At 39.8% G+C, this 15,652-nt stretch overlaps 1 protein-coding gene across 1 annotated transcript in view; it reads left to right on the top strand.

Annotated features, from left to right (window-relative positions):
* Positions 1-15,652, top strand: part of HHAT (hedgehog acyltransferase) — a 393,415-nt gene that overhangs the window by 193,290 nt on the left and 184,473 nt on the right. The window lies entirely within an intron of this gene.

Raw genomic sequence — 15,652 nt, 5'->3', positions numbered from 1 at the left:
GTTAGTTTCAAGTACAATGGAACCCAGTTTATCTGATTTACTTGGGACTGGGGCCAGATCAGATAATCAAAAATTCGGATAATCAGGAAAATGGGTGTGGCTCGGTCTCGGATTCTGAGCCCTGCATGGTGGGGCTGACAGTCTGAGCTCTGTCACCCGGGGGCTTCAGTAAATACGGAGAGCCGGATAAAGTAGGCTTGGGTAAACAGTGTTCTACTGTGCTGCACATCCCCCTGTGTTTCCCTGCCAATATTTTTATGGTTTTACAACCTCATTTTCCTATTTAAAAATGTTTCTCTCTCTCCTGTTGTTGTGAGAGACTGCACAAACAAGAAAAAACTGACCAACTCTACATGGGAAACCGTGAAACTGACTAAAATACAAAGTGATGCCAAATTCCCAAAGTAAACAAATACAGAAGACAGAGATTATTTTTCTCCAACCTCTTTCACTTGTAGTAACCTTAGGTGTGACTCATAAGAAGAGACTTGGTGAAATAATTTCAGACAGAAATATTTTTTTCAGTTGTTGATGGCATCCCTTTAAGAGTTAAGCAAGTTAGAAAAGTAACAACAGCTTTTTAGTAAGATGCTTCTACTACAAAAACAGGTGTGCTGGAACATACTTGCTCACTCCAGAACTATATCCACAAAACTCCTGTGCCGGACAGACTGATAAATCATTTAATTAGTGAAAGACAAGATAGCATTAACTCATCAGAATAAACTCTGATTTGACGGTCAGCATCCTGAGGGCAAGACACTCTTGCCTAGGTGGTTATAACTCCAGTGGGAGTTATACACTCATAGAATGCTATCAAGCATTGAATGGATACAGAAAACTGACTGCTCTCTCTCTTACAATCAGCATAGGGTTCTCGGGGGCAGCACATGAAATAATTTCAAAAGATGATTGCTTTTTATTTAAGTTATTTAAGGCAGGTATACTTGGCCTGTTGCAGAAAATAAAGGAAATGAGGTCCCTGCCCCAAGGATCTTAAAATCCAAAGTCCTGATCCTGCCATCGCATCTGCTAATGCAGACATTGGGCTGAGATGTGCAATTGGTGGACCCAATTGCAGGATCAGGGCATATACAGACTAAAAGTTCAAACACATAATTCATCACAAAGATCTCTGTTATTGAGAGCAGATTAGACAAACAGCTGCCAGGTTTGGTCTAGGTTTACTTTGTCCTGCCTCAGCATGTGGGCTTGCAGTAGCTGACCTCATGAAGTCCATTCCAGCCCTACAAATATAACTGCACTTCTTTGTGTGGTGGACTAGCTCTGCTAGGCCTGGTTTTAATTTGAGTTGAGTCTGGGGCAGATTTTATTTTCTATAGCTATTAATAGGCTGAAAATAAATTAAAAAAAATGCAGATGGATAATTGTCTTTTTAAACAAAACCGATTGTAAGGCATTCAGTGAATTATACTGTGGTGCTAAAACAAAAGATACCAATATTGTTATGCAGATGTGCGTTGTTTGATGCTTGTATTCTCTGTTAGAGATGCCTCACTTTTGTGTGTTGTTCCTACAGTGTGAGCTTTGGAAAAAAATAGTTTGGTTTGCATGGAAGGAGTGTGAGTTTCTCTTTATTTGTGTCAATTCATTTAGTACTTGTAAAATAAATATAACATTAGAGAATTAAAGTTAGCTTAAATTTGGTTAAAGAAATGTGTTTTAAAGGCCCTAACTAGCAAGTAAAAGAAACACCTTGAAAGTATTGAGTTATAAGGCCAGAAAGAATGAAGTAAGGAGGATGTCATGTTCAAAGAATAACTAATGTAATAAGGGGAAGTTTATAAGAAGACCTCTGACCAATACAGATGACTGCAGATGGTTTTAAATAAAACAGAGAATCTGTTTTTAAAAGAGCCAACGTGAACCTTCCCACCCACATATTAGTGTTATCTCAAAAATCAGGGCCTATGTGAACCTAGGTGCAAAGGATTCAATTTCTTTATTGGTCAGCAAGAAGGAGGGGAAGAGATTGGGGGGGAAAGGAAGTTGTAACTCTTATCTGGATTAAGACTTGAAATAAGGGTGAACTATTTCAAATTGGTTTTTAGCTGAAATCGGTAATTCGTAATGGCATCGCTTGTTTGTTAAAGGGTATAAAAAAAAAAGTAAACTTTTAAAGGGTTCACTGCTATAATACCAGCCTGGCCATGTTGGAGCTGACCAATGTGAGTGTAAGCACCACTTGGTTTAGCCTATTTGTAAGTATCTTGATCAAATGCTTATAAATGTTTTGTTACTGTTTGGCTGTAGCAAATTGCTTATTTAGGCTTTTTAGGCATGTTTAGAGCAATTGTATAAATAACATTCCACATTTGAATTTAATAAAGGAATTTTATGGTGAAATTTATTGTTGTGATAATATCCTGCATAAACAATAATTCCAACAGTAGTGGTACTAGGGAAATGGAAAAGGTTGATAATGAAAGAATCTCAATGTCTCTATTCAGACATAAACCAAACAAAGTGAAAAAGGTTCCCCCCTCTTCCCCCTTATTTTTTTAGGCTATCTAGGCTGTAATTTTTGATGAGCCATATAATTTTGGAAAGCTAATTAATCTTTGTGCTTATTATTCCTTTGTACAAATGAAGAAGTGACAATGAAACTTTAAAGGAGATATAGCTAGTTTGCGTTATTTTTATGTGACAGTTTGCAATCTCCATATGTGTATATATGTGTGCGTGTGTATAAAATATGTATATATGAAATTAATTTATAATTGAGTTTCATTTCAGTCCATCTGTGCTTTTTGAGGCTGTTGCTGAAAAACAAAAAGGTATCGATTAAATAATTATACTCAAGCACCTGGGAACTTGGAACTGTGCATTTCAGCAAAAATTCTGCCAACTTCGAGACAGCTCAGGCCATAATAGTAATAATTAGTGGCAGGATGCAAGCCGGGGAGCCTAGTTGGGAATGGAAAATAAAGCTTGTTAATTTCTACGGTTGGAAATTGGGGGAAGAAGCTCATAATGGGAGCATAATGAGGGAAAATGGATTAGGGAATAGTGTCATGATATATGCATTTTCTGATGTATAGTTGCAGTACTACAGCTGACTTTATTGTAAGATAATGCTACATTTTCACTGATTAATAATCCTTTTATGATCTTTTGCCCTTTTTTAGGTGCACATCTTGGAACTGATTGTCTCTTCCTGATTCAAGTGGTGTGTGCTAAATCCAGCCTTTTTTTCCCCTGTCCTTTTCAAAGCTGTTCCCCAGTGTAAGGCCATCTAGAAGAGTAGTCACTTGTCATGTCAAATATAGGAACCTAGGTCCCAGTCCTCCTCCAGCTGAAGTCAATGGGAGTTTTGTTGATATCGATGTTGATGGGACCAGGCCCATGGACTTAAAAATCATTGTTGATCACATTTTGTTGAGAAACAGCTGCACAATTAAAAAAAAATCCTCAAATCTCCTTATTCCAGCACGGGTTAATATAAATCCTGGACACAGCATACAGCCCAATTAGACAGTGGTAGCAAGTGTTCTGATTTAGTATATCTTATATTACAGTGGTGCGCTTGGACTTTTGGTGACAGCAGAGAAATTATCTATTCCTCATATATTAATTGTCCAGGACAATTCTGTCTCTCTCTCTCTATCATTCATGTGCCTGCTTTCTTTCCTTCTTGTTCTTTACGTGCAGCATAAGGTTGGTTATGAATGACTGGTTCTAGGAAGTAACCACAATGTACTAAATGTCTAATTCTGTGTTCTCTCAGAATAGGAGACATAAGGTAAAGTAAAATGAGCCTGCGAATCTGTGTGTTTGCAAGCTGCTGTCATCTTGGACATGAAACACTTGTGAATCGTGAAAGATTAATAATTCAGCCTAGCAGAACCTATCAATATGGGATGTTTTCCACATCTGTTATCTAATATTCAAAGTTGAAGTAAAGTTCATTGCAGGAATGTAAAAATCAATAGGGCTGTTGTTCTCTGTGTATGTCCCTTACAAATACTACCTCTGTATTAAGGAGCTTTATAGAAAATATTGGCAGTTGCTGTTTTTGTTGCCAGTGGATTACCGTGCTTAAGAAGCCATTTTGAGATCACGAGCATAAGAATACAGCAAACCTCAATACAGTTAAGTTAAAGGATCTCACAACTAACAACTTAAAAACCAAGTGGCTCCTTTACCATTGGTCCCTCTGTTCTTCTGTGTTGCACTGTGTGGCGCCTGCAACTTTGCCCCTAACTTACTGCTTTGTCTAGGTTCCCAGTGGTACTGGTGGTGCCCAGATGCCAATGACCCTGGCTTAGTCCAGCATGTTTTCCTGCCCTTTGTGTAAAGAATGAGTACAATTCTGAGCAGGACTTTGGCTTGTTCGGTCTGTCAAGTTCTGGATCTGTAATGTTTTTGTTTTCAGCAATATGCTGTGTGCAGTTGGAGATGAAATGGTAATGTTGTTGGCTAGCGATGTTGACTGCTTTTTTTTTTAATCCCTTATAAAGATCATGAAATAACAGAGGTTTGAAGGGGAGAGGGGTTGTTTAAATTTTTTAACAAGGCTGATTTTACATGGCAGCTATCCATTATGAGAAGTTAATTTAAAATCCTGCAAGATACAGAAGGATATAAATGCCCAAGACCAGATAACAAACATTCTGGTACACTGGACCAAGGGCAGTACAGTAGGAAAAATGTGGGACTCCAATTACTGTGATACTTCCGTGAGATGTACTATGGACTGGTGAGATTTATTATGATTAGAAATCTACGAAATGGCTTTTATGCTTCCAATGCGAGGCAGGCAAAACTAGATTCAGAGAATTATAGTCCTGTCATCTTTGCTTCTTGGAGTCACTTGCAAAGGAAACAAATGGTTGGTAGTCAGAGGCAAAAGTTAATTAACACAATTTAAATGGATACTTCAGGGACTATATCCCTTCCCTAAAGTATCCATGATGTGTAAATAATCCAAATAATGTGAATTTACCATATGAATGCATCTGAATTGGTAGGAGAATAGGTTTCTGAAACACTAATTTGGCCTGAAAGACCAAGAATTGCTATTAGTTTATTTTGTATCAATATCTAGATAGCAACATAATGTTGTGTGAACTGCGGTTATAGTGAATATAGTGTACAGTAGGTGACAAATACATTTGTGTTACATTTTCACAAGATAATTAAGGGAAAAAAACAGTTTAGATGGCTTGTTTGCGTCATGTCTTGTTATTAAGTCCCATGGCATAGATAATGAACTAGGCACATCTAGAAAAAACAAAATCTTAAATTCAGGCGATTGTAGCAAGAAGCTACTAATGGGCTGTCATATAGAGGCTGACCCTAAAGCCAATGGGAATTTCTCTAATTAAATCAGGATTAGGCTGAGATAATCCCTTACTGCCCCTTTTCCATGCAGAAGGTGGAAGTAGTCAGATGTCTGTAATAATAATAATATAATACCTAGCAGTTATATAGAGCTCTATAGTCTTAGATCTCAAAGCACTTTAGAAAAGGAGGTCAGTATCATTTCCCCCACTTTACAGATGGAGAAACTGAGGCACAGAAAGGGAAAGTGACTTTCTCCAGGTCATCCAGCAGGGCAGTGGAAGAGCCAGGATGAGAACCCAGGTTCTCCTGAATCCCAGCCCAGAGCTGTATCCGCTTGACCACACTGCTTTCCCTATACTCTACCCCTTTCCTGAAATCCTGTGGGGCTGGGAAGTGGCAGGCAGCAGATGAATTTCGGCCTGGAGAGGTCAGGCCATAATGGACCTACATTACCCCTTCCCCAGACCTGTGTTGTTTCCCAGGAATGGGAATACAGCCTGAAGTGGAATGAATAATCTCTTTTGCTGAGCCAGCCCTTTTGAAGGAAGGTCTTGTGGGCAGCAGAAGCCAGAGAGGGGGTCACCGGTAGATCTGTGCTCTTGGGAAGTGGGTGTGGAGAGACCCGGGGGACCAGAGCAAGTGGAAGGCAAAGTTTCCTGACATGCGCAGGGTTTGGGGTGGAACTACAACTAATTCCAGAGTGCTAAATCCTTCCCCTCCACCAAATGATTTGAGAGAGACTCTGCGTGGAAAACCTTGGAGTTTTTTCTCTTCCCATCCCCATTCTCACAGGTTTTCCCATGAGAGGAAGGAGAGGTTGACCATATGAGGTTTACTCCTATTCTGTACACAAAGGCTCTAGAAGCTGTAATAACAGTGTTTACAAAAGATATTGGTCTTGATTCCCTGTGGCCTTGCACCTATTCTAATCATCTACAGATGTCCCAAGTCAGTATAAAATGCTATCATTCTGATCTGGGAGCATTTTACACCCAGTTGGCCCAGGTGTAAATAATTACACACGGTACAGGGCGGTGGAGAATCAGGCCCTCTAACTCTAGGAGAATAATCAGATGACTTGGAGGATGTACATAGTATCTGGAATAAATTTTGACAGTTTGGCAGATTCGGTTTCTAAGTGGCAGATGGCATTAAAATGTCGACGTATTAAAATATGCATGTCAGTAACAGGATTGGGAATGCTAAAAGCAATTACTCCATAGAAAAGCATTGCTTATATGAAACCAATTCTGAGAGAGTTTTAAGGACAATTGTTACTATAATTGTCTTATGTATAGTAGCAGATACAGAATTAAAGCTCAATTTCTAGAACTAGTATCTAAATACTATGGTGTCAGCTTTGTGCTGGCAGTTTTCACTCTTCTTTTGATTTAACAATCCAGATAATTGTATATATGGAAAATGAAGCATTTACTAGACGGAAAATATGTGTGCGTCTCCTAAAAAGAAACCAAACCAAAAACGCCAGATGCGTCTTGTGTTATGCACCCTCCTTATACCTTGGGTTCATTTTTAAAAATTGCTGTCTGGACTGCTGTTAGAAATGTAACTCCCTACGTTCTACATTAGCTCATATGTTTTGGGAGTGTCCCCTAGATAAACGATTTCTGGTGTGAGGTGGGTCAAAGGACCAATTTGATATTGGATGTTAAACTGGAGCCCTCCCCCTTAAATTTCATTCTTGGATACATTTGTGATACCTGGGGGTTACTTGGTGACAAGGTGGTGTGGTTCCAACGTGCAGCTTTGGTTGCCGAAAAATTAATCAATTCTGCAAAAATGGAAAACTCAATTCCTGCCAGATATTGATGCCTGGCTCGGTGATATGGCTGACCTCACAGCAAATGCGCAACTGGCGTTCTGCAGAAAGGGAATGCCCCAAAAATTTGAAGCAATCTGTGTGCATACTGAGTATTGTACTAATGGATGGCTGTCCATGAAGGTAATACAGCACTCAGTTGTTGGGGTTTTTTTAATAACTAAATTCTTAGACTATGTTGGCTATTGAGTGAACATCTCATGCTTTATCTATTTACTTTTAAGTATCCTTTTCTTCCTCTACACAACACGCTCTTAAAGTAGAGCCACATTAAATATTGACTCACAAAAGGGAGCAATATTAAGAGTCTAGATTTGAACCACAAAGGCAAGAAGAGTTAAAGCTGTTACTCAATCCTAAGCACAATCCATTTTACCCAGATATTGTGGCACCATGTGGTCCATACCACTGCATTGCTTTAGCAGCCAAAACCCCACTGACTTCTTTGTGAGTTTAGGGTGAACAAATAACTCCAGCTTTGAACTACGTGAAAAACTTAAACACCAAGTAATGTAATCCAGTGGTTCTCATATAGTCAGAACCACTCAGGGGTGCTATTCATGTTTCACTGGATGGTTCAAGAAATATGTTTAATGGAACACAGAGCCTGATCCACCCTTTGATTCATACAGGTGTCGCTTTCAGATCACACATGAGGAACATTGGTGGGACAGTGTGGATAAGCTTGTATTATTGCTGTCTTGCTTTGTCGAATGAGGATGTTGGTTTCCAGTGTTATCAATCTGCCATCTTTCACAAGCACTAAATTAACTGTAAACATTTGAAATGTTAAAAAAACGCTTTTTGTTACTAAAGGCTAAGAAGACACAGATATAGGCCCCAATCCTGCAATCTGGCCCTTAATCCTGGGTGGAGTTGCATTGACATCACCATTAACACATGGTTCTCTCAGCATGTTAGAATGCTGGACTGGGGCCCTGAAAAACACAGTACTATGAACAGACCAGAATTTTAGTCTCTTCGCCAGCTCTTGGTTTAATAAGGAAATCCTAAGAGTGTTATTGAGAAGTAGTTACTGAGAAATTTTCTGAATGAGGAGGAGAGTAAAAATACCAAAGGATCAGTAAACATATTTAATAAGTCTTTTACGGCTATTTATTGTATAGATCCATCTTTGTTAGTTCCTTAGTGATCTGGGGAGGGATTATAGATTGGATATAATGTAGTCCTCTATCAAATGATACAATATATTAATATAGCTGTTGTATTTGATCTATTTTGCCTATTTGTAGCTTCTATATTTTGAAAAGTCTGATTTTTTCCTCTAATAAAAAATATCTAGATGGTTTCCTAAACAATATGATACAAGGAGGAGGACACTGTGATTTCCACTGGCTCCTGGGAATGGCGGCCCCATGTTCTGCTCCTTTTGCCACTGCAGTTCCCAGAAGAGCCCTGTGATTCTGTGGATACCGATGTATATCTCTGGATATCTACATCTGTGGATATAAATTTGTATCCACACAGGGCTCTACACTTGAGTGCCCCTGCTTGGAGGGTGCGGGAGACAGCTGCCCTCTTTCATTCCCCTCTGCTTACTTTTGCGCAGAAGCAAAGTGGTTCTTTGTACGTCTAGGTTTCTTCTTAAAGGTCCAGTGACCCTTTAATTTAAACAAGGACATTGTTTTGCCTGGTTTCTGCCCATGTTCTTAGGGTATGCAGGACTAAGATTTGCCTGGCTAGGTTAGAATGCTTTAAGGAGGGTTTTTATTTTATTTGAAGGAGTTAGAAAAGGACTTGAAGTGTCTCCCTATATTCTAGGATGCTGCTTCAGGAAGATTACAGGGCAGCAAGGATAATCCCCTGTCTTCTTAGAATCAAAGTTTACTCCTCCTGGGTGATTGTGTCTTTTGGACAGAGAAGGGTGAAGGATCAGTACAAAAGATTTGTAAAGCAGCTACCTGACGTTCCCTCTGCATCATCCCTAAGCACTGCAGGTGGAATGTTCAGATGCAGTCTTATGTACAGAGTGCTTGGAGCTAGAACTCTCCCTTCTCCCACCAGGAGTGCCCCTGCCCAGGCTCTCTACTTCCTGTATCCCTGGGCAAGAAGAGTGCTGCACTCTGGCTATGTTTTGGGCCATACGCAGCTGCACAGGGGCTCCGGATTTACCCCTTTCCATGACTGACTGCACACGCTCACAAATGAGACTCATAAGACAAGCCCAAACAAAGCAAAGATGATATATGAAGGATATGCACTCCTTAATTCACTAGGGAATATAGTATCAAAACATAAAGTCACTGATTAATGACACTCATCTGTTAGGATATAGATATTCAGGCCTGTCTGTAAAGGCCTATACTCTGAAAATTTAGGTGTATTCTTATCACTTAGCTAGTTATAGAGGTACAAAAGAGAGAATCAAAATCATTGTCTGACTTTATAAGGCCTTTTCTCACTGTGACAGGCTGAGGCCCTGTTCTTAGGCTAAGGCCTCTGGCTAAGCAACAGAAGCAGCCGTAAGCTGGGAAGCGAATGGTCACATCCCAGACTAGTCACATTGAAATAAGGTGCTATTGGGCTGTTAGGAATACAGTCCTGTCCTGATCATGTCTGTCACCTCCAGGGAAAGGGAAGTGCCTAGAAAATGTAAAAGGAAACTTAGTTTGATAGCATCCTGTCTGGCAAGAACTCACTTATCAATAGCTGGGATGTGAAATCCTCATTTCTGTGTTGTTCTATCATTGTAGTCCCCATTTCCCTATTGTTTGTCTGTATAATCTCTGTCTGGTTCTGTGATTGTTTCTGTCTGCTGTATAATTAATTTAGCTGGGTGTAAACTGATTAAGGTGGTGGGATATAATTGGTTAAATAATCATGTTACAATATGTTAGGATTGGTTAGGTAAATGTCAGTAAAATGATTGGTTAAGGTATAGCTAAGAAGAACTCAAGTTTTCCTATATAGTCTGCAGTCAATTAGGAAGTAAGCGCGGGGGGGGGGGGGGGATTGGAATTATGTTTTGCTAAGGGGGGGGGAATGGGAACAGGGACACAGGTAAGGCTCTGTGATGTCAGAGCTGGGAAGGGGGACACTAAGGAAGGAAACTGGAATCATGCTTGCTGGAAGTTCACCCCAGTAAACATTGAATTGTTTGCACCTTTGGACTTCGGGTATTGTTGCTCTCTGTTCAAGTGAGAAGGACTAGGGAAGTAAGCGGGTGAAGGAATAAAGCCCCTAACATCATCTATCACACACTACTATTCATGATTGGTGTATGTTGTTCACTCTGTTTTTTCCCCCTACATCCCTTTAGTTGATTTCTCTTTATGTGGTTTGGAAATTCTAAGGGACTGAGAGAGTTCTTCTCCCATTGCTCTGTTTAAGTTTATTTAAAGGCGGCCATCTGGCCAAGTAAATATTGTTGATACACAGGCTGTCTTAAAGTGCTTTATATGTCATGTAGTCTTTGTACTTGACAGTATTCCTGTTTGCATCAGGTAATAATGGACAGAGTAGATTCTTTACAATTCTTTAACTTTGGGGCTTTCTGATATTTGCATTTTACTTTTCACAAAGACGTAAGTATAACAGCAATATCAAGAAAGGTGACTTTCAGTCAGCATCATCTGACAACAAAGAAGTGAGTTTAAAACGTTGGTAGTGTCAAATATACAAAAGCTTTGTCTGTACTGCAATTGCAATAAATTCTTTGGTTTTTGTCACTCTGGCACATTTTTATTCACAGCTGCTATTTTTTTAAGCTGTTAAATTATATCAAGGCTGAGTGAACTGCACTTGAATGGCCAGTGCAGACAGGATACTTCTCATCGTTCTTTCAGTTGTTCTGGAGATGACTTGTCCCTGCTGTGCTGGTGGTTGTGACTGGAACAAGGCCATTAGCTGATGCTAGTGCAGTTGACCTTGTATCACCACATGAATTTTTGCTGCTGAGGCAACATTTCAACAGACTGTTGGTGCAGTCCATCTGTGTTATGTGGGATGTCTTTTAAATTCTCAAAAAGAAAAGGAGGACTTGTGGCACCTTAGAGACTAACAAATTTATTTGAGCACAAGCTTTTGTGAACTACAGCTCACTTCATCAGATGCATTCAGTGCCACAAGTACTCCTTTTCTTTTTGCGAATACAGACTAACACGGCTGCTACTCTGAAACCTTTTAAATTCTCATCATTACTTTTGGCATACACGTATCTTTTGGGTTGCCTGGGAGCATAGGAACCAGGGCACTAATTTAATTTTTCTTCTGGAGGATGCCATCTTTCTTTCTGTCTGTCTCTGTGTGTCTTTCTTTCTTCAAATGGTGAGAGAGAGTCAGAGTTTCAGGTGGATCAAGATTTACATAGGAATTTCACAGGTTTTGTGCCATTTGTTGGTAGCAATTCTTTCTCCTTTTCCCTGTATCTTATTGGCAGCAGAAGAAAATTTACAGTGGCGAGTTGCCCCACCCACATACCTACGTAGTAGTACTTCCATGTTGTGCCTACATCCATTTGAAATTGACCAGGATTCTGGCTATGTATTACAATCCTGCTCATGTTCAGGCTGTTTTTCAGCACTGTGTATACCACAGTACAAATAATACATAATCATGTGTAAAGCACTGCTGTGTGGGAGCACTGGTGGGGTGGTCTTGCTTTCTGCTGGACTGTTTCCACAGGAGGAGCCGTAAAGAAACACGCTGATAAAAAGAGAGGAAACTCTTGTTAAAGATTGGTAAAAGCAATCTTTAAAAGATTCCAAGCAGTTAATCGGATCTAATGCTAAATGCTGACAGGTTTGAAATTTTGCTGTCAGGTTCCAAGTCAAATACTACTTCTAGTATTTCACACCAAAATCCCAAGAGTATATCTTGCCCTGTATCAGATCCTAATTTCCTCCACTTTACCTCACTGCCTTAAGTGCAATATTCAGGAGGTTTCTCAATCCAAAGTGTGAGTCATGTCAGAGGCTACAAATGAAGCCCCTACAAAGCAAATTGAATGAGGCTGCTATGTGGGCATAGCCCTCAAATCACAAACCCTTGGGCTGTCACACAGTCACATTGTACCCTACTTCTAGACATTGCAGAAGAGCCAGATGGTACGAAGGATGAGATGTCTCGCATAGGGATAGGATGCAAAAGTGTGGGGGTTTATTACTTTATTCCTATCACCAGCAGCAGGGCTAAGAATCTGTAACTGTGATGGCCTGATAGCAAAGTGGTAAGTGTTTCCCAGAATTTAATTTTTAGAGAGTAAAAACTGCATATGACTGACTTTTTGTGCTTTAAACTGGAGATCAAAATGTTTTTAAGTACAAAACAGGAGTATAAAAACGTCCTACCAGAAGATTTTCATAAATTTTGCATTTAGAGTTAATATGTTGTGAAACTTACTGTGATGGTATCCCCGTGGGGTGCAGTCTGGGACTATGCTGTGCCCCCTTAACTCTTTCCAGCCTGGGTTGTGTCTCACAGTGCTTTGCTCGTGACAAGCTGCATGTCCCTCCAGGCACGGTGGTCACTCAGCACAACAGCATTTGGAGACCCAAACCCAGCTATATTGATTGAATGCTCCCAGAGCCACGCATGAAGCACACAGAGAAAGGCACCAGAGCCAAATCCACCTAGCTCCCAGCACTGTACCTCAGGAATATACCGTCTAGCACTGCTCAAGATGAGCGGTGCAAATTTATTAATTGGTTCACCACTTCAGCAATGGAAGGTGGACATACAGCAGCCTTTGCAAAACCTGGGCAGATTTGCGACACACTTCAAACAAACTCACTGGTAAAGATAAACAGTAAAACAGATTTATTGGCTACAAATGATAGATTTTTAAGTGTTAGGCAAAAAGTCAGAGTTAGTTACCAAAAGAAATAAAATATAAGCACGCAGTCTAAACTCTCAAGCCTATTAGACGGGCAACAACTAGATTAAGCAGTTTTTCTCACCCCACTGGATATTGCATTCCTTAATGTACAGGTTTGTCCCTTAAACCTGGGCCAATGTCCTCTGTTGAGTCTTGTCTTCTTCTCAGTTGCTTGCAGCATAGGTGGGGGCAGGAGAAAGGCCAAGCATGTGTCCACTGTCTGTTTTATAATCTCAGTCCCATGTGCTTGGGGAGCACAAGTCCAGGCATGTCTGGGGGCATTGCTGAGTCTCCAGGCAAGGTTTGAGCAATTCCCCTGGTGTGGTGTCATGCAGGTGAGTCATTGAATTGTAGCTCCCTTGCTGGACAGTGGTTGTTGATGGGTTGTTTGAAACCCAGCCCAGGTGTTGGTTACTTTCCTTGCTGTTGCCTCTGGGGAGCTAATATCTGGCTGATTCCCCAATTTACAGCATGTTTTAGTGACAGCTGTACAACACAATTCTCATAACTTCATATGCATTAATGATTAACATACATGGATAGAGAAATGACTTTCAGCAGATCATAACCTTTCCCCTGATACCTTACAAGGCACGTTTTATATGTAAGATCACGATCATATAAAAATGAGGAATATGGGGGTTACAGTATGCTCCCCCAAGGTATAGAATGCCACACTTACCATGATCTGATTTTACATTGCATGGTTATTTTCAGCAAAAGGTTTTGATTACTTAATTACTTAATAAGTGCTGCTGTCATAATTAAAAAAATGCTTATCACAATCCTAACTCATGCCTTTGTGGAAAGTTGCCCTAAAGAGGCAACTGGCACAGGGGAATTCGAAGGAGGCATAAAGCAAGGCTCTGTGTCATCTACTCACTCCCTCTCTTCTCCCCTGATGTAGGGATCATATTTGGGGGGGCCTGAGTAGTAGGGCCATGGATTCTGGCTGATCTCCCTCTATGGGGCCATTACAAATAGGCATAAATTACATCAGCCTTTAGGTTGCTCTGATTTGTGTCAGAGGTCAGTTCAGCCCCTGGTTGCTACCATGATTAGAAGAGGTGGACAAGTGTTTTAGAGGTACCTGTGCCTGTCCCTCTTCAACTGTACCAAGCTCGTGCTCAGTGCAGCTGAGGATTGATTCTTGTCTCTTACATTACAGATACTAAATGTTGCGAGTAGGGCTGTCAATTAAAGGCAGTTAACTCACATAATTAAGTCAAAAAATTAATCATGGTTAAAAAAAATTAATCGCGATTATTCACAGTTTTAATCGTACTGTTTAAACAATAGAATACCAATTGAAATATATTGAATATTTTTGGATGTTTTTCTACATTTTCAAATATATTGATTTCAGTTACAACACAGAATACAAAGTGTACAGTGCTCACTTTATATTTATTTTTATTAGAAATATTTGCACTGTAAAAATGGTAAACAAAAGAAATAGTATTTTTCAATTCACCTCATACAAGTACTGTAGTACAATCTCTTTATTGTGAAAGCGTAGCTTACAAATGTAGATTTTTTTTTTGTTACATAAGTGCACTCAAAAACAAAAAATGTCAAATTTTAGAGCCTACAGTCCACTCAGTCCTACTTCTTGTTCAGCCAATTGCTCAGACAAACATATTTGTGTACATTTATGGGAGATAATGCTGCCTGCTTCTCATTTACAATGTCACCAAAAAGTGAGAACAGACATTCGCATGTCACTTTTGTAGCCGACATCGCTAGGTATTTAATATATCTGGCACGTAAATATTCGTATGCCCCTCCATGCTTCGGCCACCATTCCGGAGGACATGTTTCCATCCTGATGACGGTTGTTAAAAAAATAATGCTTTTATTAAATTTGACTGAATTCCTTGGGGGAGAATTGTATGTCTCCTGCTCTGTGTATTACCTGCATTTTGCCATATATTTCATGTTACAGTAGTCTCGGATGATGACCCAGCACATGTTCATTTTAAGAACACTTTCACTGCAGATTTTATGAAACGCAAAGAAGGTACCAGTGTAAGATTTCTAAAGATAGCTACAGCCCTCGACCCAAGGTTTAAGAATCTGAAGTCTTAAAAGAGCAACACTCTGATGAGGAAACTACAGAACCCAAACGATCAGAAAAGTAAATCAACCTTCTACTGGTGGCATCTGACTCAGATGATGAAAATGAAAATGTGTGTGTCCACACTGCTTTGGATTGTTATTGGGCAGAACCCGTCATCAGCATGGACACATGTCCCCTGGAATGGTGGTTGAAGCATGAAGGGGCATATGAATTTTAGTGCATGTGGCACGTAAATATCTTGTGACACTAGCAACAGCAGTGCCACGTGAACCCCTGTTCTCACTTTCAGGTGACATTGTAAACAAGTAGACAGCATTATCTCCCGTAAATGTAAGCAAACTTGTTTGTCTGATTAATTGGCTGACCAAGAAGTAGGAGTGAGTGGATTTATAGGCTCTGAAATTTTACATTGTTTTGTTTTGGAGTGAAGTTATTTTTTGTACATAATTCTACAATTGTAAATTCAACTTTCATGATAAGGAGATTGCACTACCGTACTTGTATTAGGTGAATTGAAATACTATTTCTTGTTTCTTTTTTACAGTGCACATATTTGTAATAAAAATAAATATGAAGTGAGCACTGTGCA

The sequence above is a fragment of the Natator depressus genome, chromosome 3 (assembly GCF_965152275.1).
Source record: "Natator depressus isolate rNatDep1 chromosome 3, rNatDep2.hap1, whole genome shotgun sequence".
In the NCBI taxonomy this organism is placed as follows: domain Eukaryota; kingdom Metazoa; phylum Chordata; order Testudines; family Cheloniidae; genus Natator; species Natator depressus.
Note: the sequence above shows the minus strand (reverse complement) of the source record. Positions and strands in the feature narration are given on the sequence as shown.